Source organism: Pan paniscus, chromosome 8 (genome assembly GCF_029289425.2).
Source record: "Pan paniscus chromosome 8, NHGRI_mPanPan1-v2.0_pri, whole genome shotgun sequence".
NCBI lineage: Eukaryota > Metazoa > Chordata > Mammalia > Primates > Hominidae > Pan > Pan paniscus.
Window position 1 is genome coordinate 51,031,829 of NC_073257.2, and position 24,224 is coordinate 51,056,052.

Sequence of the window (24,224 nt, forward strand, 5' to 3'; positions counted from 1 at the left end):
TTTTTAATGGCTACGAGATCTGTAATGATGTTCTGTATTTCGTTCTTGATGTTAATGTCTTCTCTTTTTTAGTTTTTGTCGGTCTTGCTAGGAGTTTCTCAATTTTAATGGTATTTTCCTAAGAACCAACTTTTTGTTTGGTAAATTTTCCCAATTGTTTTCCTATTACCAATTTCACTGATTTCGGCTCAGATCTTTTCTATTTCCTTCCTTCTGCTTGCTTGGATTTATTTTGTTCTTCTTTCTCTACTTTCTTGCTGTAAAAAAATTATTAACTTGAAATTTTTCCTCTTATCATAAGCATTTAGAACTATAAATTTTCTTCTTAGCACTATTCTAGCTGCATGCCAGATTTTTTGACACATTCTTTTTTATTAAGTTGTATATACTTTTATTAACTTCCTTTGATACTTTCTTTTTACTCATGGATTATTTAGAAATATTGTTTAATGTACATATTTTTAGAGATTTTAAAAAACTTGTTATTGATTTCTGACTTTTTTTGTTTTGATTTCCAGTTTTATTCTATTACAGTCAGAGATCACATTCTGTCTGATTTCTATACCGTTAAATTTGTTGAGGTTTGTTTTATGGCCTAGGATAAGGCCTGCTTTGGTGAATGTCTCATGGGCTGTCCTCCACACTGTACCTGCTGTTGTTTCTTCTTTGGAATTCTAAGGTAATTGTTTTTTTTTTGTTTTTGTTTTTGTTTTTTTTTTTGCCTTTTTTCCACAGTTAATAGTTGTTCTTCAGGAAGGATGGTCTGTAGGTGGGGTACATTGCTATAATTAAAAGCAAGACTTCTCCGCACTTTTTAGTTCCATCTTTATTTCTGTATGATTTTACTTTCTTCTGTTTCTTTCCTGAGTATAATCAGTTTTTGTTTTATTTCTTCCTGCTCTTTGTCCATTTCTGTTTTTAAAATTTTTGATCTATAGTATTTTTTAATATCTCCAAATGCTTGTTTAAGGATATTTAATTCTGTTTCATTGGGTTAGTATTTTCTTCTCCCTTGTAGTTGTTTTCTTGGGCATGGGAGATGGTGGTTATTGTGGTTGTCAGCTCAAACTTTTTCTCCCTCATTTTGTTTGCTTCACTTCTCAGCAAAGTCTTCTGGTCACCCAGTCTAAAATTTCATCATGCCCCTCATATCTTCTAATCTTTCTTATCTACCTTTTTTTTTCCTTTTTGCTGCTTATTACTGTTTAACATATGTATTTTACGTATCTTGTCTATTGCCTTTCAACCTACCGAAGTATAAGCTCCAAGATGATTGGGACTTTTAAAAAAATTGTTTCGCCACTATTAATGCAAGGCACATAGTAGGCACTCGATTACTGCTTGTTGTATAAATAAATATATGAACAATTGATTAAACAAAGGTTTATTTGAATTAAGGTATCATGAAATGGTGTTTGCAGTACCAAGTCAGAGTTTATTGAGGTTCTGTCTGCTGTCATTGTCATGTTAGAATATTGCCTTGTGCTGATACAATTCCTTCTCATGAAAAACAAAAAACACTAAGAACAACAAGAATGTAGAATGAGTCTTATTCCTACTAATGGAACTCCACGCAATAATCCATGTTTCTTGTCTGCCACCTGAAAATGTGAACAAATTTCATTATCCAACAAGTCTCATTTGCTTATTATTTTTAATAACTATGACAATATACATAAAGGACGGTTGAAAATGGATAGTAATCCACTGGGTTAAAGAGAGCTCATCTCACCATTGCTGGAGGTTATTCCTGTCTCATTTGACTCCTGTTTCAAAGAAGGGAATTATGGGAGGTTTTATAGCAGTTTATAGTGGAAAAGAGAAATTTCAGAGACTCTGGATGTTCAAGAAACACATTTTTTGTTAGTGACTCATAAATAGGTTTAAATGTGGGTAGTTGACATAGATGATGCTTTAGATATAGGCTATGCATGGATTTATTTTCTTTCTTAGGCTAGGAAGTAACTATCCCACCCTGCTGTATTTAACAGTCAAAATGATTCTATATTCTCTATATCTTTGATTGCAAAGTGATCTCTATTTATAACTATCATTTATATTCTACATTTTAAAGAAATATATTCACAAGCACCCAGGAAAAAAATGATTTATTATATATGCCATATGAGTAAGAATTAATTACTTATCATTTATAACAATGTAAAAAATCCTATCCCACACATTAGTTATGAGCCAGGCCGGAGGTATGGGGATTTGAAAAGAGATATGGATGATAGGAGGGAAAGGAAATGAAGGGAGAGTGTTTGAGTTAAGGCAGTAGTTTCCCCCTGCTTGAAACTGGAGGCAACTTCATTCCAGAGAGATCTACAGAGAAGTACAAGTTCTCTGTTATAAGGGGCTAAAAATAAATCATTTTATTCTTGGCCATCAAGGACTTAGTTCCAGCACATGATAGGAATTAGAGCTAGATTTTAAAGTTCAGGGTAGAAGTGGATGAAAAAAAATAGCAAATAATCAACCACAGATAGAGCTGCCAGATTCTTATTGAGAGAATGGATGAATGGTTGTCCAGGAATAGGGTTATCATGACCAGGTGATGCTTCTCCATGTCCAGAAACTAAAATTTCTACATCAACACAACAAAAATCAAGAAGAAAATGTATGAGTTATTGGAAGTAAAACCAAGGGCTTAATTTGATTAGATCCAGCAAACTTATCCTGCCCTGCTTGCTTTGGGTTGTTTGCTTGTTGCTTTTGTTTTTGTTTTTCCCTGAAGCTGAAGGCATGGTAGCTGAAGTCTGCACCACCGAATGCTGTAACTTAACCTTCACTGGCTACTTTACAGATAACATAAGTCACATGGTAGTGGTCACTTCAGTTGTTTTTTAGGAACTTAGGGCAGCTCCTGTCCAGTTGAAACCAGTTGAGACCACGTACCCTTCAACTAGGCATGTGCAGATACCTGAGAGGGAAACTTTTGATGTCAGAGGCAAAAACTCCATTCTCAGATCATGCTAATGCTGATCTGAGACATATATCCTGTGAAATGCCATGAACCCTGATAATGCTGGCATAGATCACTGATTACCTCATTTTAACCCACTGCCAATCACCTTTCCCTATGCCTTAGACCACCTGCTTCTCTAATCCATAAATATTTCCTATCTTTGGGGAGGCAGATTTGAGAGCTGTTGTCCACCTCCTTGCTGGGATGCCTAATTAATCTTTTCTTTTGCAAAAACCCATTGTCCCAGTAATTTATTTACTGTGCAGGTAGAGTGAACCTGGCTGGTATCAAAAATACACAAAGAGACATCAACAAAATGATAGTATCATGATAACTGTCCTATACATAATACATTTTAATAACTTAAATACATGATTTCTTCAGTCATCTAGAGTTCTGTCTTTCTCTGTTACTTTTAGTAGGTCAGACAATTGTTCAAAGTTTGCAGCAGTTTGAAAGCAAATTCTTCAGTGAAAGGTGCCAGGTCTCTAGAGATAACAAGAAACTAGGTCTTTCTTACGTGGTTCTCATGGAAGTGATGGTGGGAGGGAGAGGCTGCTGGCCTTGCTCCAATGCCTTCAAGCCTTCCTGGAGTTCACGGTTTTTTTCTAGCTGTCATTCCCACATTATGATGAGTGTCAAACCTGCAAAATTAGGACCCTTTTCTGTTTTCCAGAGGGTGAGCTCTTCATGGGACAGCCACACTCCCAAGTTTCCACTCTCTTTCTTACGTGACACCTCTGAGTCCAGGAACTTTCACATTGAGCCTTTGGGTCTGGCCCTGGAATAAGACTATTCTTATTTTCAGAGTTAGAGTTGTCAAATACTGATCTCTTGTCTTGAAAGGAGTTGGAGTGGGAGAAGGGTAGGGACTGAGTTCCTCTCAAATCATGAACATTTCTGAATTATCCAAAAATCTAAATGTCAAACAACCAAACAAATTGGTAGTATCAGTGATTTATTCCAAATAATTTTGGGACAAGTGGCTAGTAACCGGGAAAAAAAAAGTTGGAGCCTTCTATCATTGCTGTAGTAGGCAGAATTTAAAATATCCCCCATGACCTTTGCCCAGTTACTCTCATGATTGCATTGTTATGTGGCGCAGTTGTTATTAAAATAGGGAGATTATCCTGGATTATTCAGGTGGGCCACATGAGGCCTTAAAAGCTGTAGAGAAGGAGCAGAAGTTAAGTCAGATCTGCAGCTATAGTAGTGCTCTCCTGTGGACCCTGAAAGAGCAAACTACCTTCTGCAGAAAGGGCTACCTGACGGGATAGTGGGTGACCTCTAAAAGCTGAGGATCCCTCCCTCTGTCTTCCATCCCCGCAAAGTTTATAAACTGAAAGAAAGTAGGACTGTGGACCTACCAAGCAAGGAACTGGTTTCTGCAAAGGGTCTAAGTGAACTTGGAAGCTGATTTGACCCAGAGCCTGCCTGGCTTTTATTTAGCCTAGTGGGACCCTGAGCACAGAAATCAGTCAGGCTATGCCAGGCTTCTGACCTACAGAACTCAGATAATAAATGTGTATTGTTTTAAACTGCTAAATTTGTGACAATTTGTTACAGCAGCAATAGAAGACTAATACAATTCTTTACACCCAAATAAATTCCATATGTATCAATGATGAATAAATATGGTTACAAAATAATTAAAATTTCCTGTACAATAAATTATCACAAATAAAAATCAAAATTCAAATAACAAGCTGGGAAAATATTTGTAACATAGAAGCCAATTGGATAATTAACCTACTATTTAAATAATGTGCACAAATCAATAGTAAAATTTATTCTCACCCGTAGTAAAATGAAATCAAATTAAAAGCACATGAGTTATCACCTTTTTGCTTATCATATTATCAAACACCAAAAAGTTTTGTTCAGGGTGTGAAAGAACAGGCACTTTCATTTCATATTGTTTGTGATGTAAATTGTTAATTCCTTTGAAAAGCAATTTGACAATACCAAAATTTTAAATGCACATACCTTTAATAATTCTACATTTTAAAATTTATCCTAAAGATACAACTCATTAATATACCTAAAGATATTTATACAGGACTTCCATCACTTATGCAAAATGTGTACTAACCGTGCTTTAGAATTTAAAATTGCTTAGAGTTTAGAAAGATAAGTTGGTGCATACAATACAGTATGTTTTGCAATAATTCTACTGGGACCTGGGATAACAACCTGCAATCAAACCTAGCTATATGTTAGCAGAAAAGATACATGAATTCACATTAAGTAGTAGAAGTAAAGATGATAAATAGCCTCACATCAGTACAGCTATAGTTCAGCTGCCAAATGAGTGTGCCAAAAATTTGAAAAGACTAAATTTTCTTAGCTGTTTGGACTTTAGAATAGTGGGTAAAGGATTTTAGATCTGTACAAGAACAATTCATTGCAGCATTTTTTTCCTGTAATTTTCATGGAAATTTAGATAGTATCTGTCTCCTAATAGAAAATAGCACTTGAAAGTGACATTGAAAATGGCATTTGAAGGGTTGATATAATTCAGACTACTTTGGTTAATGTTTCTGTTCCTTTAATAAGCTCCAATGGAGATCAGAAATAAGAACATTTTGAATGTTTTTTTCTACATTATTTTTTCTGGTCATTTGCCCAGTTAGATGATGGAGTATGGATCATACTTAGGAGAATATGTGCAGTTTGCTGAAGTGTTCTAAGTTCTTCACTCATCCATATGGCTAATTAACCCAAACTTGGGCAGAGGTATTAAGTGATTTCCTTCTCAAGAAAAAGTCAAGGGTATTAATTTTTCACTACCCCCTGGTTGTTTTTTGCTCCCTCCCTTTTAACTTTCTTTGAAAGATGATTTGAAGGTGTTTTCATCCATTTTGTGTTGCTATAACAGAGTATCTGAGACTGGGTAGTTTATAAAGAACAGAAACTTATTTGAGACTGGATAATTTATAAAGAACAGAAATTTATTTCTCACAATTGTGAAGGCTAGGATGTACAAGATCAATGTGCTGGCATCTGGTGAGGACCTTCTTGCTGTACCATTTCATGGCAGAAGGTGGAAGGGCAAAAGAGGACCAGTCCTGTCTGTGAAGTCCCTTTATAAGGCCATTTAATACAATTCAAAAGGGAGGAGCCCAGTGGTTTAAATACCTCTTAAAGGCCCCACCAACAGTGGGGCCAACAATACTATCACATTGGCCATTTAGTTATGTTTAGTTTTGTTTTGAGACAGAGTCTCACTCTGTTGCCCAAGCTGGGGTGCAGTGGTGCCATCTTGGCTCATTGCAACCTCTGCCTCCCGAGTAGCTGGGATTACAGGCCTGCACTACCACACCCGGCTAATTTTTGTATTTTTATTAGAGGTGAGGTTTCACCATGTTGGCCAGGCTGGTCTCAAACTCCTGACCTTAGGTGATCCGCCTGCCTTGGCCTCCTAAAGTACTGGGATTACAGTCATGACCCACCAAGCGCGGCTGGCCATTTAGTTTTAACACCTGAATTTTGGAGGGAACATCTTCAAACTATAGCAGAGGGAGTGTGGAGATACACAATTTTGTAGGCTTATTAAGGAAACTGATAAATTATGGTTCCTCTTGAGGAAAGAGTACATGCTACCAACCTAAAAGGAAGAGGCTGATGCACAAAATATAATTTGAAGAGTTTACTTGAGCCAAAGTGAGGGCAGCTGCCCAGAAGACTTAACTAACCTTGGATATGAGCTCCCTTCAGCCTTTGTTACAAACAGGCTTTTAAAGGCAAAAAGGGTGACAGAGTAGGCTGATACAAAGTTGTTTGTCAGGAATTCTCTTTGGTTTGCAGAAATAACATTGATCAGTGATTGGCTATTTTTTTTTGGTGTGGTATTTTAAATGTCATTTTCTTTTTTTAAAAATGTACTTTAAATTCTGGGATACATGTGCAGAACATGCAGGTTTGTTACATAGATATACACATGATTGGCTGTATGTTTTTAAGCTATAGGATGTGGGTTATAGTGTCCAGTTTGACATTATTAGGTTAATGTACAGCTGTTTATGGCAATAGTAAGCGGTTTCAAGAGATGAATACATAGCTTAAAGTGGGGAGTTACAACATGATTGCTGTCTCGTTTTCATGCCCTCCCCAGCCTGATAATGTAAAAGGACTTGCCTTCCTCAGATAAAAGAACTTTGCTTTCTTCAGTGCAAAGTAACTATATAACAAAATATAAAATAACTGCATAATAACCATATAACCATGAGGAACAAAAGATAACAAAACGTCAGCAACAGAAAACATTTAGTTCACATGTGTATTACATTCTGGTTGAATTTTTTCCCTCTGTCCCTTTAGATTTATATTGGCTAGTCTTTTCGTCAACAAATTTAGTTTTTAAATCTTGTTTTTAAGCAATAGAAAATCCTTTATCATTTCTAGAAGATAAACCCACAGCAGAGAGAAAAGACTATTTAGCCTCAAATTCTACAGCATAATAAACAACTACAGGGAAAATGACAAATTTTTTTTTGTATGTATGTATGTATGTATTTCTAAGGGAAAAAATCCTTCTGTATAAAACTCACTGGATGACACCAATTTTTCTAAAAGTGGGAATCAATACTAGAAGGATAAAACACCATTTTAAAATTCATGTTCCAAGTCAGTATTTTACTTTAATAACAGTTACAAAATAGTGAACAACGCACATGAAGCGATAATAGCCGAAATCATATATCAGCCATGCATGCAGTTCATACTTGGTAGAGGGAGGTAGGAGGCACTGAAAGTGCACTGTTGGACGAATTTATAATCACTCTAAAAACAAAACCCTCTAAAAAGGGAACCTAGGGACTACCCAGACAAGATGGAAAGGCTCTGATTCATTTATTAGACTGCATAGAATTTCAGTCTGTAGTGAGCAGGGTACCTGGAACTCTATACATAAAATTCTGTGTCATATTCTTTTTTTTTTTGAGATGGAGTTTCACTCTTGTTGCCCAGGCTGGAGTGCAATGGTGTGATCTCGGCTCACCGCAACCTCCATCTCCCAGGTTCAAGCAACTGTCCTGACTCAGCCTCCCTAGTCGCTGGGATTACAGGCATGCGCCACCACGGCCAGCTAATTTTGTATTTTTAGTAGACACGGGGTTGCTCCATGTTGGTCAGGCTGGTCTCGAACTCTCGACCTCAGGTGATCCGCCTGCCTCAGCCTCTCAAAGTGCTGGGATTACAGGCGTGAGCCACCGCGCCCAGCCTCGTATTCTTTCACTTAATCCACAATATCATGTACCAATGGGCAAAACTTTGCTCCATTCCTAAAAATAGTTAAACTGAGAAATTATTCAAAGGTACATTTTTATATATAAGATATAGCAATTATAAACATCTTACCCCTTGTGATGAATAAGAAATGGCACAAAGCCACTACATATCATTTGAATATAAAACTTTTTTTCTTTTAAAACAGCTCTCATTTCCCATGCAATTTTAAGAAATAAAATTTTCCCCAAGGGGATGGCAGGAATGTGATTTCATGAGAATTACTATAGTTGGAGAGAGTCCAGAAAATCTAAAATAATAAAATTGGTTATAAGCTGACAAATTTTATTGACTTAACTGCAGGTTAAGATTTCAAAAAATATAAGTTCAAAAAGCTACACAAATACTTATGAAAGGTTATACAGTGTGTTGTATTTTTGAGATGACTTTTTTTGAGCCTGTTAAGTCAAAGAGTCAGTTTAGTGATTTAAATATGTAAACTGAGAACACCATAAAATGATGGACTGGATTAAGAAAATGTGGCACATATACACCATGGAATATTATGCAGCCATAAAAAAGGATGAGTTCATGTCCTTTGCAGGGACATGGATGAAGCTGGAAACCATCATTCTGAGCAAACTATCGCAAGGACAGAAACCCAAACACCGTATAGGTGTTTCTCACTCATAGGTGGGAATTGAACAATGAGAACACTTGGACACAGGGCGGGAAATATCATACACTAGGGCCTGTCGTGGCGTGGGGGATGGGGGAGGGATAGTATTAGGAGAAATACCTAATGTAAATGACCAGTTAATGGGTGCAGCAAACAAACATGGCACATGTATACATATGTAACAAACCTGCACATTGTGAACATATACCGTAGAACTTAAAGTATACTACTACTACTACTACTAATAAAAACTGAAATTACCTCAACAAAAGGCAATGCCAGGTAGTTACAAACATGTACTACCCAATCCTGCCTGAAGGTGGGAGTCTTCAGTTATGTAATGGTTTAGGGCACAGCAAAAAAAAAAAAAAAAAAAAAAAACAAGAGTATTAGACATAAAAGAAGAAACATTTTTACCCCACTCCAATCTGACAGTGCAAAAATATAAGTATATAATTAAGGCTCCCTTATCCATCTAGAGTGATAATGGGCATTGACCCATCTATAAAAACAAACAAAAAAAAAGAGAGCGAGAAGCCAAAAATGGAAGAGAAAGGTATACCTGAAGGAATTGGTTTACTCTACTGTAACGTTTGAGTGTTAGATAACTTAATGCTATGTAGCCTGATGCTACTACAGTTCTTTTGGTGGAGAGATGGTGGAGTTACAATCACCAGGTGGCTGAATTATGTATGCTGAGTTACTTACCCAAAGGAAAAGACTGAGGAAGAATAATTGGAAAAATCTGCAGTTACAAATGACACATATATGTACTCAAAATGAAAGGGGAAGTACAAAGAACAAAAAAAGGGAGTACAGGCTGACTATAACAAACAGAAAGAACAATCACATCAGATTAATGTCTAGATTCTTAGGTCTTATGTCCTAATAAACAAAAGGTTAGTACTGACAACATGATACTTAAACGACATGTCTATGACAGCTAAGGTGAAACAGAAGCCAAACAGATTTCTTGCAGAAAGAAATGGCACAAGAAAACATTGGCATGCAAGTGCTTTTGATAACCATCTCTTATGAGACATAATAAATAGTATCTCTGGATTTATTTTGAATATGTCTAACTGGTTTGGCTGCTTCTCTTTATTTGGTAGTTCAACATGAAAGCTAAATTTGCCACATTGAGACCTCAAACCATGGTGGCAACACTGTTTATTTCCATGAAGCAGGGAAAATCCTTACGAATAAGAACTAAGGAGTAAAATCACTGTTAGCTTACACAGGACTTAAAAAGGCTTTTCAACTAAGACATTTCTACATGAAATTTGGTACTTAATAATGGGTATAGTTGTATGTACTTCACAAACTTAAAGATTACTCAAATATGCACATAAAGGTAACAGTAAACAACAACAACAAAAAGGAATCAGAAGTATCAGGTTACTGACCCATGTCCTGAAGGAGCAATGAAGTATAAACAACACTGCACCCTGTTACCAGGCATCTGACATCTGTTCACTCGCGATTCTGCATTTAGGTAGTCCTCAAATTTACTATCAATATAATTGATAGCAGGCTGCCAGCTATAGAATGCAAATAAACAAAACAATTAAGTTGCAATACTACATATGAATTAACTGATGACTGTTAAAGGACAATAATCAATATTTTCAAATAGGCAAAATGAATTAACCAATGGAAGATATGTCAAGTTATTCTATATAAAGATTCAAAAATATAAATTGTGTTGAATAAATCTTTATTATTTCAAAACTTTCCAAATGAAAGAAAATATTTATTGTTGAAACACAGCTAAATTATTAGCATACTATTGGCACTAGTAAGTGTATTAATAACACACTTCATAATATGAAAACAATTATATTCAGTTTCAAATTTCAAAGGAGAGATTACTTAATATAAAAACTTCATGATGAACTTAGGAGTTTTAAGAGTTGACAGAAAAATACCTCAAAAACAATGTAAATTCAAACAAAATTAAAGTTATTTATAAAATACTAAGATAATTACTTCAGACTAAAATTTCATAGTTGTTTTCTTCACTTAGGACTTATGGAAAAACTGAAGGTCTAAATATCAGGTTTAAATTAGGATTGAGATAGAATTTATACAAATGGATAAAATTAAAGCAAACCGTTTTAAATTTCTTACAATAATGAGAATTCTTCTATCTAGCTACGTTATTTTGGAATATGTCTTAAAAACAATTTTATGATAGGTATTATCTCCATTTTATCAAAAAGTAAATGGGTTCAAAGAAGTTAAACTTCTTTAACTTTGAAGTTAAACTTTGTCAAATAAGTGGCAAAGTTGGTATACAAACCTGTCACGTTACTTGAAGTTTGGTGACCTTTGCTAAGAAGAGTTTTAAAATCTTAAGAAGAGAAAGTTTAACCACCCCAGTACCCCAAATACACTGGAAAGTTGTGAGGACAAATCCTTTTTACCAATTACTATTATCCACTGCATCTCCAAATCCTGGGGTATCAACTATTGTAAGCAGCAACTGAACACCACCTTCTTTGATTAAAACTTTGGATTGTTCCACCTATAAGAGTAATTGGTGCAGATGTTAATATCATACATTACACCAGTGATTTCCTACCAGGGGTGATGGTAGGGATGTTTGAGTTTATCTACCTACTCCCACATTTTCTTTAGGATCAATGATTGTGGGCATTGGGAATCCAGATTATTTGAAAGAAAAGCATATATACAAATAGTATGCCAATCTCTTGGCAAATTAATACTGGGTTTATGAGTCATACTTGGTATAAAGAAAGACAGAGGAACTGATAAAATTCTGATCACCACTAAAGACATGTAATACATAACTTAAATGTGCATCTAATAATACAATTAAGCAGTTTGAGTGATTCAGTCATTCACAGAGTTCAAATGTAATTAACCAGGCAAGAACATTTAATCTACCGTTTATAGTAAATGTCTTCCTGGACTATTCTCTATCAAGTTTGGCCCAAACCACTCACTCAAATGAACTTACTATCATTCCTAAATCTTTCTCAGCATGGATGTAATTACCCTTATATTTATGTTATGGCTAGGATCCAATCCTCTTCTCAAATGCGATACTCCACATTCCGGACAATGTAATCAGCAAAGGTTCAGACAGTTAATAAAAAAAAGTGTATTCTGGTAGGGTGAAATCTTACTGATTATTGGACTTCAATGATAACAACAGTTCCTGGAACAATTTAAGATATTCTGTAACCTCAAGCTCTGTATCAGGAGATGTATTATCATTCATCCTGGGCATATGCTGCTGTTAAATGCAAAGTATCAGTTTTCAGGAGCCCAAGATAAAGCAAACACGGATTCAAATAAAAAGGGAATAATTCCTTCATAAGATAGGCTTTCTCCTGATACACATTTATATCAAGTCCTTTTTAAGGCAAGAGGCTCCAAGTATGCTGATAAGCTAATTTACAAGACAAAAAGTTTGGGACACTTTTAGAGATAGCCTATTTCCTTTTGGCATGTTTTATAGATGCTACCTAATGCATGAAGAGACTAACATGCGGAGACTAAGATTGCTGAGCAAGAAAAGTCTGTAGCCACACTATCCAATAACACTTTCTGAGATGATGGAATTGTTGTGTATCCACACTGTCCAATATGGTAGCCACTTGCCCATGTGGCTACTTACTCCTTAAAATCTGACTAGTGCAAATAAGGAACTGATATTTAATTTTATTTAATTTGAATTAACTTAAATAGCCACATGTGGCTAGTGACGACTGAATACACAGCAGAGGTCTATAGCAATCAAGAGTTTTCTGTTAAAAGAATTTTATTATCAAGAATAAAACTTATAAAACTGAAAAAAATTGCCTGAGATGTGGACATGCATGACTTATCTTTTAGAGAAATGAGATGCCAAAGTCTTATCTTTTAGATTAATATTCTTCAAACTGCTTTGATCCTGATACAAACTATCAGTGAAAATTTTGCAGATCCAAAAGATATTTACCCACCAAATATATACTATTGGCAATCTGAATATTAAGTATTAATATGTATTATCATTTATCTGTAGATTAAAAGTAAACATCAATAAATAAGAGTTGTAATAGTTTCTGATCATTCTCAGTATCAGTGATGGATGCACATCATTTAGAAGATCACTGTTACATACCACATAACTAAGATAACATGTCTATTATCAGGTTACCCTAATAACATGAGAGAGGCAAAATGACTCAGAGAAAACAATCAGATTCATCAGTGTGAAATCATGAGAACCAAAGGAAAAAAAATTTGTTTTTTTAGTCAGGGTCTCACTCTGTTGCCCAGGCTGGAGTGCATGGTAGATCATAGCTTACTGCAGCTTCAAACTCCTGGGTTCAAGCAATCTTCCCATTTCAGCCTCCCAAAGTGCTGGGTCAAAAAATAATTTTAACGGTATCATCTTATCTGGTTTAGGAAGTTTACATTTTCTTTATCTGGTGATCTTCTAGTCAAAGGACAACCCAGTCAAATCTAACATCTCAATATCTTGAATTCACCTCCATCTCCTTTATAAAGACAGATCATTTATTCATGGTAACTGTGGCTGAAGCAGAAATATCCAAAGTAATTATACCACTCCTTTACCTACTTACTCTTTTAAACAACATAGTACTGTATTCTAGAAAGTGATACAAAAATATAGTTAATCTACATGAATCATCTCCCAATTTTACTTAAAAATATTTCTGGTTCCTTTATTACCAAATGAAGCCCATTCTACCTTCAGTAATATGCTGTATACCAAATACACATTTTAACCTAACAGCTTAAATTTTAAGATATTTCCCTGTTTAAAAAAAAAATCAGTTCAACAACTTAATTACTTATTGACTTGCTAAGACAAATGAAGATTTGTATTTTACACACATAAGGAATGTTTATAAAGCTTCTTTTCTTCTCTGGCCTATGAAATTCTGTATGTCCATACATGGTCAAATACAAAGAAGTCAGCGACATATGGAAGAGATCCAGAAAACATAACTGCAAACTAGTGCCATTCACAGGATCCAACTGGACCCTATCATCTGCTTTTACAAGTATCCTCATGGGATCCATGGAAAACAAATTAGTTCAAGTCCAAGAATTTCAAACTTTTCTTAACAAATCTATTCCAAATGGCCACTTTCCCATGCACTTTCCTTAAGCAGGCCACATCAACATCTTTTATGGCATCACTCAGGGTTCTCTAAGATTAGCTGCATAATTTAATACCAAAAAAATGAATCAAGAACATTTTCAAATGTTTTTCCCTGAAAAATAAATAAAACTAAAACTATCGTCTATGAATCATCTATGTATAATTCATCTATTGAGACCTCTTTTGGCATCCGAGATTCCAGAAATCAAAGGTACTCATTTTCTAATACTGAGTGTATACAGTATACAAGAGTATTAGTATACTGAGTTTTCAGTTTTACAATCTGAGGAAAAAAAGTCAAACAATGTTGATTATACAGCTTCATATACACTAACCTTTTCTAACTTAATGTTTACACGCCATTTATTAAGGTAAATTAAGAAGTTATTTAATTAAGCATATAACATTTTGAAGAGAGGGTTAAAATTTTCTGTCAAGAGCTTACCTCTACCTACACTTGCTCAAGAGGTAGCATTACAGCCAAAACTCTGAAGACATTGGAATGGCCTGAGATACTCCACTTAGCTCAAACACAAAAACGATCTATTTCCCTTATTTATTGGCTCAAAAGACAAATATCATCTTAAATGTTTCATTGTGTTCCACAAGAAAATGAAAGAGGAAGTAACCAATAGTAGAACAGTTATGCCTGAAGAATACTTCCTTCTCATGAAGACCCAGGACTACTTTACTAAGAAGAAAGTTGATCCCAAAACTCTAATTTGGCTTTCTATTCTGAACCTCTCCACTCCTCATATCCCTGTCTCCTTATTGAGACCTCAAATCCCTTGCCCCTCTCATTTTCTATTGGCAACCCCCTTCCCAAAACCTTTATTTCTTTCCCTTTCCAACTCAATTCCCATTCTGGATTAACCCATCTTTCTATTCCTATACCATAAAATTCATGACCTTCAACCTCAAAAAGAATTTCTCTGCTAATATTCCTTTTATGTGCTCCTTAGTCTCATGCCTCTCCCATTTCCTAATAGGCTCTTCCCAAGCCCGTGCCTGTCACAATGCTCAGTGAAGTACCTCACATCACCACTTAAAAATGAGACCATTCCCAGTCTGTCTGAATCAGCACTGTACCTTCCATGGTACAGTGTGTGTGAAATTTATCTTTTTCCTAAAGCTAATTTCTCAGTCTATTCTAGGGAACTGATTAATTTCCATTTTAGATTCATCTTGACAACCGTTTACACTATTTCCCCTATATCTTCAAGACTACCGGGCTTGGTAAGGAGCCAGCCAACTATTAAAAAGATTACATTCTCATTTTCTAACTATATTCAGGCTTCTTGAATGACTCTGACCCTGTCCGTAATATGGCATGTTCTTTCCTAACTGGGCACAAGAGTTTAGATTATCTTCAGCTAGTTTTCAGTATATAAAGGAATACACCTCCATGGTTCAATCAGGAAAGAGGACTTCTACAGGATTCTACTAAGGATCAATCTGGTTCTCAAATGTTACAGGTCTTCTTTTTGGCACAGAAAAGATATTTAACAGTGGTGCACAGGCCTGTCTTAAAAATCCTACTAGAGATATTCTCACCTCCATTACCCCTTTGTTTTCAAGATAAAGAGAGTTTCCGGGAAGATATTCACAACAGAAGAGGATATTTTTGAAGTGTTACTTTAAAGGAAGGTAAAATGGGTTTAGGCAACTTATTTTGAAGCTAAGCCAATGTAAGAATTCTAAAATAAATTGAGGGCATGTCACATCTTTAACAGATGCTCACCTGGGGAGAAAATGTCTGCAATATCTAAAATGTAGGGGATTATTAGATTTTTCAAACTCTTATAAATCAGCAAGAAAATGACAGAAAATATTAAGATTACCAAAAGACTTTAATGAAATCTGAACAGTTATTGAGTACAAAAGACATGTTCAACCTCACTAGAAATCAAATAAAATAAACTCAAATACCTTTATATCTTTATGCACACACAACAGCAATGAGTGCCTAAGTCTACTAAGACATGCACAAGAATGTTCCAGTTAGTAAAAAACTGAAAACCCAAAGGCTTATCTACAATAAATAATAAAGGATATACTGATACATTCACACAATGGAGTATTATACGACGACGAAAAAAACAACTACACCCAACATGAGTAAATAATACAGACAGAATCTTCACTGAAAGAAAACAGATACAAAAAAGTATACGTATATAACGTTCAAGAACAGGCAAATTTATGGAGAAGGCAGTCAGTAAGGTGTTTATCTTTGGGGGTTGTAATACTGAATGCGAGTGAGCACATGGAAGAAACTAGGGTTCTGGAAATGAACTGTGTATTAATTTGGATAGTGCTTAGTTTTACCTTTTGTATCTAAATTCATAAATACTTAAGTGAAGGTATTCATAATAGATACCCAAATTAAGAAAGTTCAAAGTTCATTTTCTTGCTTAGGTTTAAAATTTCCAATATTTATCACAAAATAAATAAGCAGGTAGGATCAAGTTTTTAGAGTAGAATTTTGCAGGTAATTTTAAATCTCAAGCCCTATGAAGGTTACTAAAAAAAAAAAAATTCCTAAAATAGAAACATTAAAAAGGAGAAATAAGATATTTACTTCACAAAATTACTCCTTTGGGGTCTTGCAGTATGATATATATGAGTTACTGCTCAGAATATATAGACTGTCCTCCTATCCTGTGCACTGGGATGATCACTACCACTTCTTCAAATCCAGCTAAAAGCATCACGGCCTCAATGAAGCCTACTCCAGCCAGAACTGTTCATGTGCCTCCTCTCTGCTCATGTCCTATATATTACCTAAGCAGAGCTCACCAACAATATTTTTCATCAACAGCTTAGAGCAGCGCTGCCAAATAAAAATACCATGTCGGTCATGTAAGTAATTTAAAATTTTCTTAGTAGCCACTTTTAAAATAGGAAAAAGGTGAAATCAGTCAATTTTATTTAACCCGATACATCCAAAATATTATCACTGCAGTATACAATCAATATAAAAAATTACAGAGATTTTCTTTTCCATGCTCAGTCTTAGAAATCTGTGGCATATTTTATATTTGCAGAACATCACAATTCAGACTACCCACATTTCAAAGATTAATAGCCACATGTGGCTACAGGCTGCTGTACTATTTAATAAAAAGTGCAAATCTGGAGTCTAGCCCCTTGCTTTATAAAGTGTGATCTACCATCCAGCAGCATCAGCATCACCTGGGATCTTGTTAGAAATGTAGAAAGGCAGCCCATCTCAGAACTACTAGAAGAAATAAATTTAACAGGATACCCAGGATTGGAATGCATAGCAAAGACTAAGAAGCAGTAAATTAAATCACATATAGCTTGGGAGTCTTACCGAATTGCTATTGCCATTCAACTATGATATGGTATTATCCCACTGACTAATATAGAACATTGTATTTAAATAACAATAGTTTTTCTATGAATCATGTTTTCTCTACACTGTCCAATGCAATTTTCTACAATGATGAAAATCTTCATATATGTGCTGCACAAAATGGCAGCCACTTGCCACATGTGGCTGTTGAGCACTTGAAATGTATCTGGAGCAAATGAGAAATTGCATTTTAATTTAATTAATTTTAATTGATTTAAACATGTGGCAAATGACTATCATACTACATAGCACAACTCCAGGGGAATTGGTTACTATGTCACAGTGTCATCTCTAGGAGAATCCTTAGGACAAATTTGGAAAGTTCTAGTCAAGATAATTCTTTCGATTAACTGTACTTCTTCTGTTTTTTTAATTTTATGAAGTCATATTTACCATCTTACACTGGCTAAGGGCAAATTTGCATCTTACCTCTAAGGAAGCATAATAAAAGTTACAACACGTGCTTTGTGTGTATTAATATTATTCCAGCTTATCATCAATTAAAAATACCAATATCTAGACCTGTACAGGCTTTTTAATTCTCTGAGAAGGACCTGGATACTCTGGAGAATACAAATCTGTGAGGAATAATGAGTTGATTAATGTCAACTTTCCCAATCCAGATTCGCCTAAAAGAAATAAGGGAAAATATCTGTTAAACTCACCCACTTTACCCAACCTTAAATATTCAACAGATGCTGTAATTGAACTTGCTTTATGCAAGTATTTCTTGGTGAGACAATGAAATGACATTAGAAAATATGCTACAAAGAATAAGTATCTTGTCCTCAGTTTCTTAGCTATCAAATTAAACTCACGTTTCCAAGGATTCTTTTCAGCCTTCTAATTATACCACTTATATTCATTAAAAGTAATGTATCTAATAATTACATTTTTAACAGTAATGTATTCCCAAAGAAAAAAGTCAGTCATTATTTAAAAATCCAAGTTGGATTATATATCACTGCTTCAGTGAAATAAAGTTTTTCTTTATTAATAGACAATAATGAATGAATAATAAACAAGAAATCATGCAGCTATAAAAAGCAAAAATCTGCTAATACAAAGAATAATTAATCACAATGAACATCTCTGTATAAAATTCGAAATCACAAAAAATACTTTCTAATTTTGCCGCCCATCAGCCTAAATATAAGGGTGATTCTCCACAAACCAGAATCCAAAAAAATCTTAGGTAATTACTTTTTCTACCACTTCTACTCAAGGTAGGAGGTAGACACGAAGGAAGCTAGGGCATGATTTCTACTCTGACCACATACTCTTTTTTGACTCTCCGTGTTTAGTCCAATATACAATATACATAGTCCTGTGTATAGTAATTATTACAAGTATACCAAAATATAAATGGCTTCAAGGTATATATAACCTAAGGTTAAAACAAATTATAAATCAGATTATGATAACATGGCACAGAGTTAAAGTATTTATTGTTAATAACTCACTTAGCATAATAGGCATGTTTAGCCTAAGTAACTGGTGTCACAGTATTTTTATGCCTAGGAGGAATTCTTTTTATATAGCTCTCAAAAGAGATAAGATTCTCTCCACGTGGTTTGGGCTTACCCCTTTGACTGAGAGCATGCCACTTTTTACTAGAGGTTGATGTATGACTCAACTTAGAGTTGAGGATGAAAAGTGGGGATCATAGCACCTGCCTATACCCTGGTACAGATCATATGATGTTGATTTATTTATTTGTGGAGTCAGGGTCTCGCTGTGTTGCCCAGGCTGGAGTGCAGTGGTACGATCATGGCTCACTGCAGCCTTGAACTCCTGGGTGTGGTGGTGCACACCTGTAGTCCCAGCAACTCTGGCAGGCTGAGGCAGGAGAATCACTTGAACTCAGGAGGTGGAGGTTGCAGTGAGCCGAGATTATGCCACTACACTCCAGCCTGGAGACAAAGTAAGACTCCATCTCAGGAAAAAAAAATTTTAATTTAAAAAGTTCTAGTATCTAAAATAAGCAAAATCGCCAGGCGCGGTGGGTCACACTTGTAATCCCAGCACTTTGGGGTGCAGAAGTGGGTGGACCATCCGAAGTCAGAGGTTGAGACCAGCCTGCAGTGAGCCGAGATTGCACCACTGCACTCCAGCCTGGGAGACAGAGTGAGACTCCATTTCAAAAAAAGAATTAGCCAAGCGTGGTAGCATGCACCTGTAGTCCTAGCTACCGGGGAGGCTGACGGGGAAGGATTCCTTGAGCCCGAAGGTCAAGGCTGCAGTGAGCCTTGTTTGCACCACCTCACTCCAACCTGGGCAAGACCCCATCTCAAAAAAGAAAAAAAAAACACAAAAACAAAAAAACAAAACAGAACAGAACAGCATCACTTCCTTATCATTAGTTTGAAGGAAGTGAATTGCCTGTAAAATTTTCCATTTTCAAAAAAAGTATTAAAATATAGTGTAAAGCCAGGCACGATGGCTGTAATCTCAGCACTTTGGGAGGCTGAAATGGATTGCCCCTGGAGGTCGAGGCTGCAGCTGAGCGATCCTCCCGCCTAAGCCCGGCAAGTAGCGGAGACTACAAGTGCGTGCCACCATGCCCAGCTAATTTTTTGTATTTTTGTAGAGACAGGGTTCCACCATGTTGCCCAAACTAGTCTGGAATTCCTGAGCTCAAGCGATCCACCCGCTTCCGCCACCGCCTCTGCCTCCCAAAATGCTGGGATTACGGGCGTGAGCCACCGGGCCTGGCCCAATTACTTTCTTCAGTCTGAGCATGAGTGCTGGAAGAAAAGCTCTCACTTATATATAATTTTTTAAAGACAGAGTCTCCCTCTGTTACACGGGCTGGAGTGCAATGGCGCAATCTCAGCTCACTGTAACCTCAACCTCCAGTGCTTGATCGCTTATATAATCTCAGCTCACTGTAATCTCAACCTCCTGGGCTCGATCGCATATATATACACACATATATTTGTTTGTTTAGACGGAGTCTTGGTCTGTTGCCCAGGCTGGAGTGCAGTGGCGCGATCTCCGCTCACTGCAACCTCCGCATCCCGGGTTCAAACAATTCTCTGCCTCAGCCTCCCGAGTAGCTGGGATTACAGGCACCTGCCACCACGCCCGACTAATTTTTGTATTTTTAGTAGAGACGGGGTTTCAGTGAAACCATGCTGGCCAGGCTGGTCTTGAACTCCTGTCCTCGCGATCCCGCCTCGACCTCCCAAAGTGCTGGGATTACAGGCGTGGGCCACCTCGCCCAGCCGACTGCTTATATTTTTAAAAAGATGTTTTCTTCGTTTCCTAGCCCCTTCTACCCCGCTACAAAGTTTCAAAGACTTAATGCTATTACAAAGGGCCGTCAGAGGTCAAGCTCAGGGGTGGAGCTCCCTCATGCCGGGCAGCCTCAGAGGGGCCGACCCTACCCAGGATGAGCGGCGCCAGATAGCCGGGGACGCTCCCGGGGATCCCCGGGCCCTGGCTGGGGGAGGCGTTGTGGGGCGCACGTACACAGGCTCAGGTGAGGGCGGCCGGGGCTGCAGCTGGTGCTGGCCATTGAGGAGCTTCTGCGCGACAGTGCGATCGGTTGCACCTTCTGCGACAGGTGCCAGCCGGTTGGCGCGCAGCGCCTGCTAGCGCAGAGTCTGGCCCTTGCTGCTCCTGGCCCTGAAGACCGGGAAGTCGTAAAGCTCCTCATCGCAGCTTATGTGCGGCGGCGGCCGGGCCGAAGCCTAGCGACACAGAACTGCCAGCTCAGCAGCCGGTTACATCCCTCCCGGCAACCCGTAGGCAGCGTCCGCTCATGCGCGCTCCTGGAAGACCCAGCAGCCCCGCCGTGAGTTCCGATTGGCTCCGCGTGAGTGGCGGTCCCCTGTGACGTCACAAGGGCGCGTCTTCCGCGACGTCACAAGGGCGCGTCTTCCGCGACGTCACAAGGGCGCGTCTTCCGCGACGTCACAAGGGCGCGTCTTCCGCGACGTCACAAGGGCGCGTCTTCCGCGGCGTCACAAGGGCGCGTCTTCCGCGGCGTCACAAGGGCGCGTCTTCCGCGGCGTCACAAGGGCGCGTCTTCCGCGGCGTCACAAGGGCGCGTCTTCGCCGACACCATAGAGGTGGGCCTTTGGCGAGTCAGAGGCGCGGGTGTTCGGCTACGTCACTGGGGCGCTACTGGGGCGCTACGGTTCCTGGAGCTGGGCAGTCTTCTCGTCAGAGTGGGGACTGGTAAGAGCGACCTCCCCGCCAGGTCCTGTGTGTTGCCGGCTGAAGAAGGGTAGCTGAAAAATTCAGACCCAGCACAGTGTTTATGTTGGTCAAAAATAGAAAACTATGTCTGGCGCGGCCGAGGCAGGAGGACCCTTCAGGCCAAGAGCAGCCTAGCAACATGGCGCAACCCCATCTCTGTAGTCCTACCTCAGCCCCCCAGCTACTTGAACCCAAAGGTTCAAGGCTCCAGTGAGCTATGATCCCACCACAGCATTCCAGCCTGCGAGATTGAGGTAAGCCGTGTGTAAAAAAATTAAAAAAACTATCCAAGTGTGCAACAGGGAGGGACTGCTAAATAAAACATGAGGCTGGCTGGCCCCTACTGTAATCCCAGCACTTTGGGAGGCCGAGGCGGGAGGATGGATGGCTTGGGCTCAGGAGTTCGAGACCAGCCTGGGCAACATGACGAAACCCTGTCTCTACAAAAGATACAAAAATTAGCTGGGCGCTGTGTGCACCTGGCCTAATTTTTGTATTTTTTTCTAGAGATGGGGTGGGCGGGGGGTCTCGCTATGTTGCCTGGGCCAGTTTCGAACTCCTGAGTTGAAGCGATCTTCTCAGCTTGGCCATCAGAGTTGTCGGGATTACAGGCGTGAGGCTCAGTGGCTGACACCTGTAATCCCAACACTTTGGGAGGCCAAGGCGGGTGGATCACCTGAGGTCAGGAGTTGGAGACCAGCCTGGCCATGGTGAAACCCAGTCTCTACAAAAAATACAAAAGTTAGCCGGCCGTGGTGGTGCATGCCTGTAGTCACAGCTACTTGGGAGGCTGATAAAGGAGAATTACTTGAACCCGGGAGGCGGAGGTTGCATTGGGCCGAGATCGCACTACTGCACCCCAGCCTGGGCGACACAGCGAGACTCCAAAGTTTGACACCAGCCTGGGCAATGTAGTGACACCCTGTCTCTACAAAACAAACAAAAACCCAGGCATAACTGTGTCCACCTGTGGCCCTAGCTAGTTAGGAGGCTGAGGCAGGAGGATCACTTGAAGCCAGGAGCTCAAGGCTGCAGTGAGCTATGATAATCCCACTGCTTCCCATCCTGAGCAATAGAATGAAAGCATGTCTCTAGATAGCTAGCTAGCTAGCTAGATAATTGATATGTAGTTTTGTATCAAATTTTTTCCCTAGATTTGAGCATGTTTTTCTAAAGTAGCATTCAACACATCAGCATTTTACAGTGTTATTATTTGTTAATATGATTATGTTTTTCTGAAATACAGTGTCCTTTACAAAAGCAGTTTTGTCTTTCAAAGCACATAGATAAGGCCCTCAAGTGAATTTGTCTGATGTTGGCGACCTTGGTACCATTTTGTCCACTTGATTGGAAAAGCCAGTCAATAATTTCAGGTCACTGTTGGCCTTAGAAGAAGAGCCCAAAGGCAACAAGCAAAGGCGCTGGTGTCCAGTCGCCTTCTAGAAGCATTTTCACTTTCCCTTAAGGTTTCCCTTGATGAACATAGAAGTACTGTATGTAGAATTGACCCAGTGCTGCCCTGGCAACTTTGTATATTAGGCCAAATTTACATTTCTTACCTTTATGAGAGGCACCCTGGTAGGCTAGTGGAGTTACCCACAAAGTCTGATCTCAGCTGCACTGTCCAGAGATGCAACACGGTCCAATCAAATAACATGCTCTGAGCCCGTTTCTTTAGCTGTGAAAGAAGAATAACATACCCATCTAAAAAGGCAGCTTATTGTGTTTGATTGGTCTTTTATTTTCTATGAAACTGTGTTTAACACAGTAATTATTTTCATTTGTGTACTACATTTGTGTTGTGTTTTTGGTTTTAGTTTTGTTTTTGAAATGGAGTCTTTTTTTTAGTGGTTTTTTGTTTTGTTTTGTTTTGTTTTTGAGATGGAGTCTTTCTATTGTCACCCAGGCTAGAGTGCAGTGGCATGATCTCCGCTCACTGCAACCTCCACCTCCCAGGTTCAAGTGATTCTCCTGCCTCAGCCTCCTGAGAAGCTGGGATTACAGGTGCCCACCACCACGCCCAGCTAATTTTTAAAATATATTTTTAGTAGAGATGGGGTTACAACATGTTGCCCAGGCTGGTCTCAAACTACTGACGTCAAGTGATCCACCCGCCTTGGCTTCCCAAAGTGCTGGGATTATAGGCATGAGCCACCGCGCCTGGCTTGTTGTAAAATAAGGGTTTCTTGGCTAGGCATGATGGCTCACACCTGTAATCCCAGCACTTTGGGAGGCCAAGGTCAGTGGATCACCTGAGGTCAGGAGTTCGAGACCAGCCTGACCAATATGGAGAAACCCTGTCTCAACTGAAAATACAAAATTAGCCAGGCGTGGTAGTGCATGCCTGTAATCCCAGCTACTCAGGAGGCTGAGGAAGGAGAATTGCTTGAACCCAGAGGGCAGAGGTTGCAGTGAGCTGAGATCGCACCATTGCACTCCAGCCTGGTCAACGAGCAAAACTCTGTCTCAAAATAAAACAAAGATTTCTTAAAATGATATTTTCAGTATTTTATAGATGATGTGTAAGCAGCAATCTTAATAGGATGTTACCCGACACTTTGCGAGACTGGCAGCTGATTTCATCTAGATGTCTCTAATTCTTTTTTCTTTTTCTTTTTCT

The 24,224-nt window shown here is 38.3% G+C and overlaps 1 long non-coding RNA gene across 2 annotated transcripts; it reads right to left on the minus strand.

The window, feature by feature from the left end:
• Nucleotides 1-2,093: 2,093 nt before the first annotated feature.
• Nucleotides 2,094-21,865, minus strand: LOC117974556 (uncharacterized). 2 transcript variants are annotated; one of them, XR_008619913.2, is made up of 3 exons: nucleotides 20,873-21,865; nucleotides 11,300-11,400; nucleotides 2,094-10,414 (listed from the first exon to the last, which is right to left on the minus strand). It is a non-coding gene; the product is annotated as an uncharacterized LOC117974556 (long non-coding RNA). The 2 variants fall into 2 exon arrangements; XR_008619914.2 differs by lacking the exon at nucleotides 11,300-11,400.
• Between the last annotated feature and the right edge of the window lie 2,359 nt (nucleotides 21,866-24,224).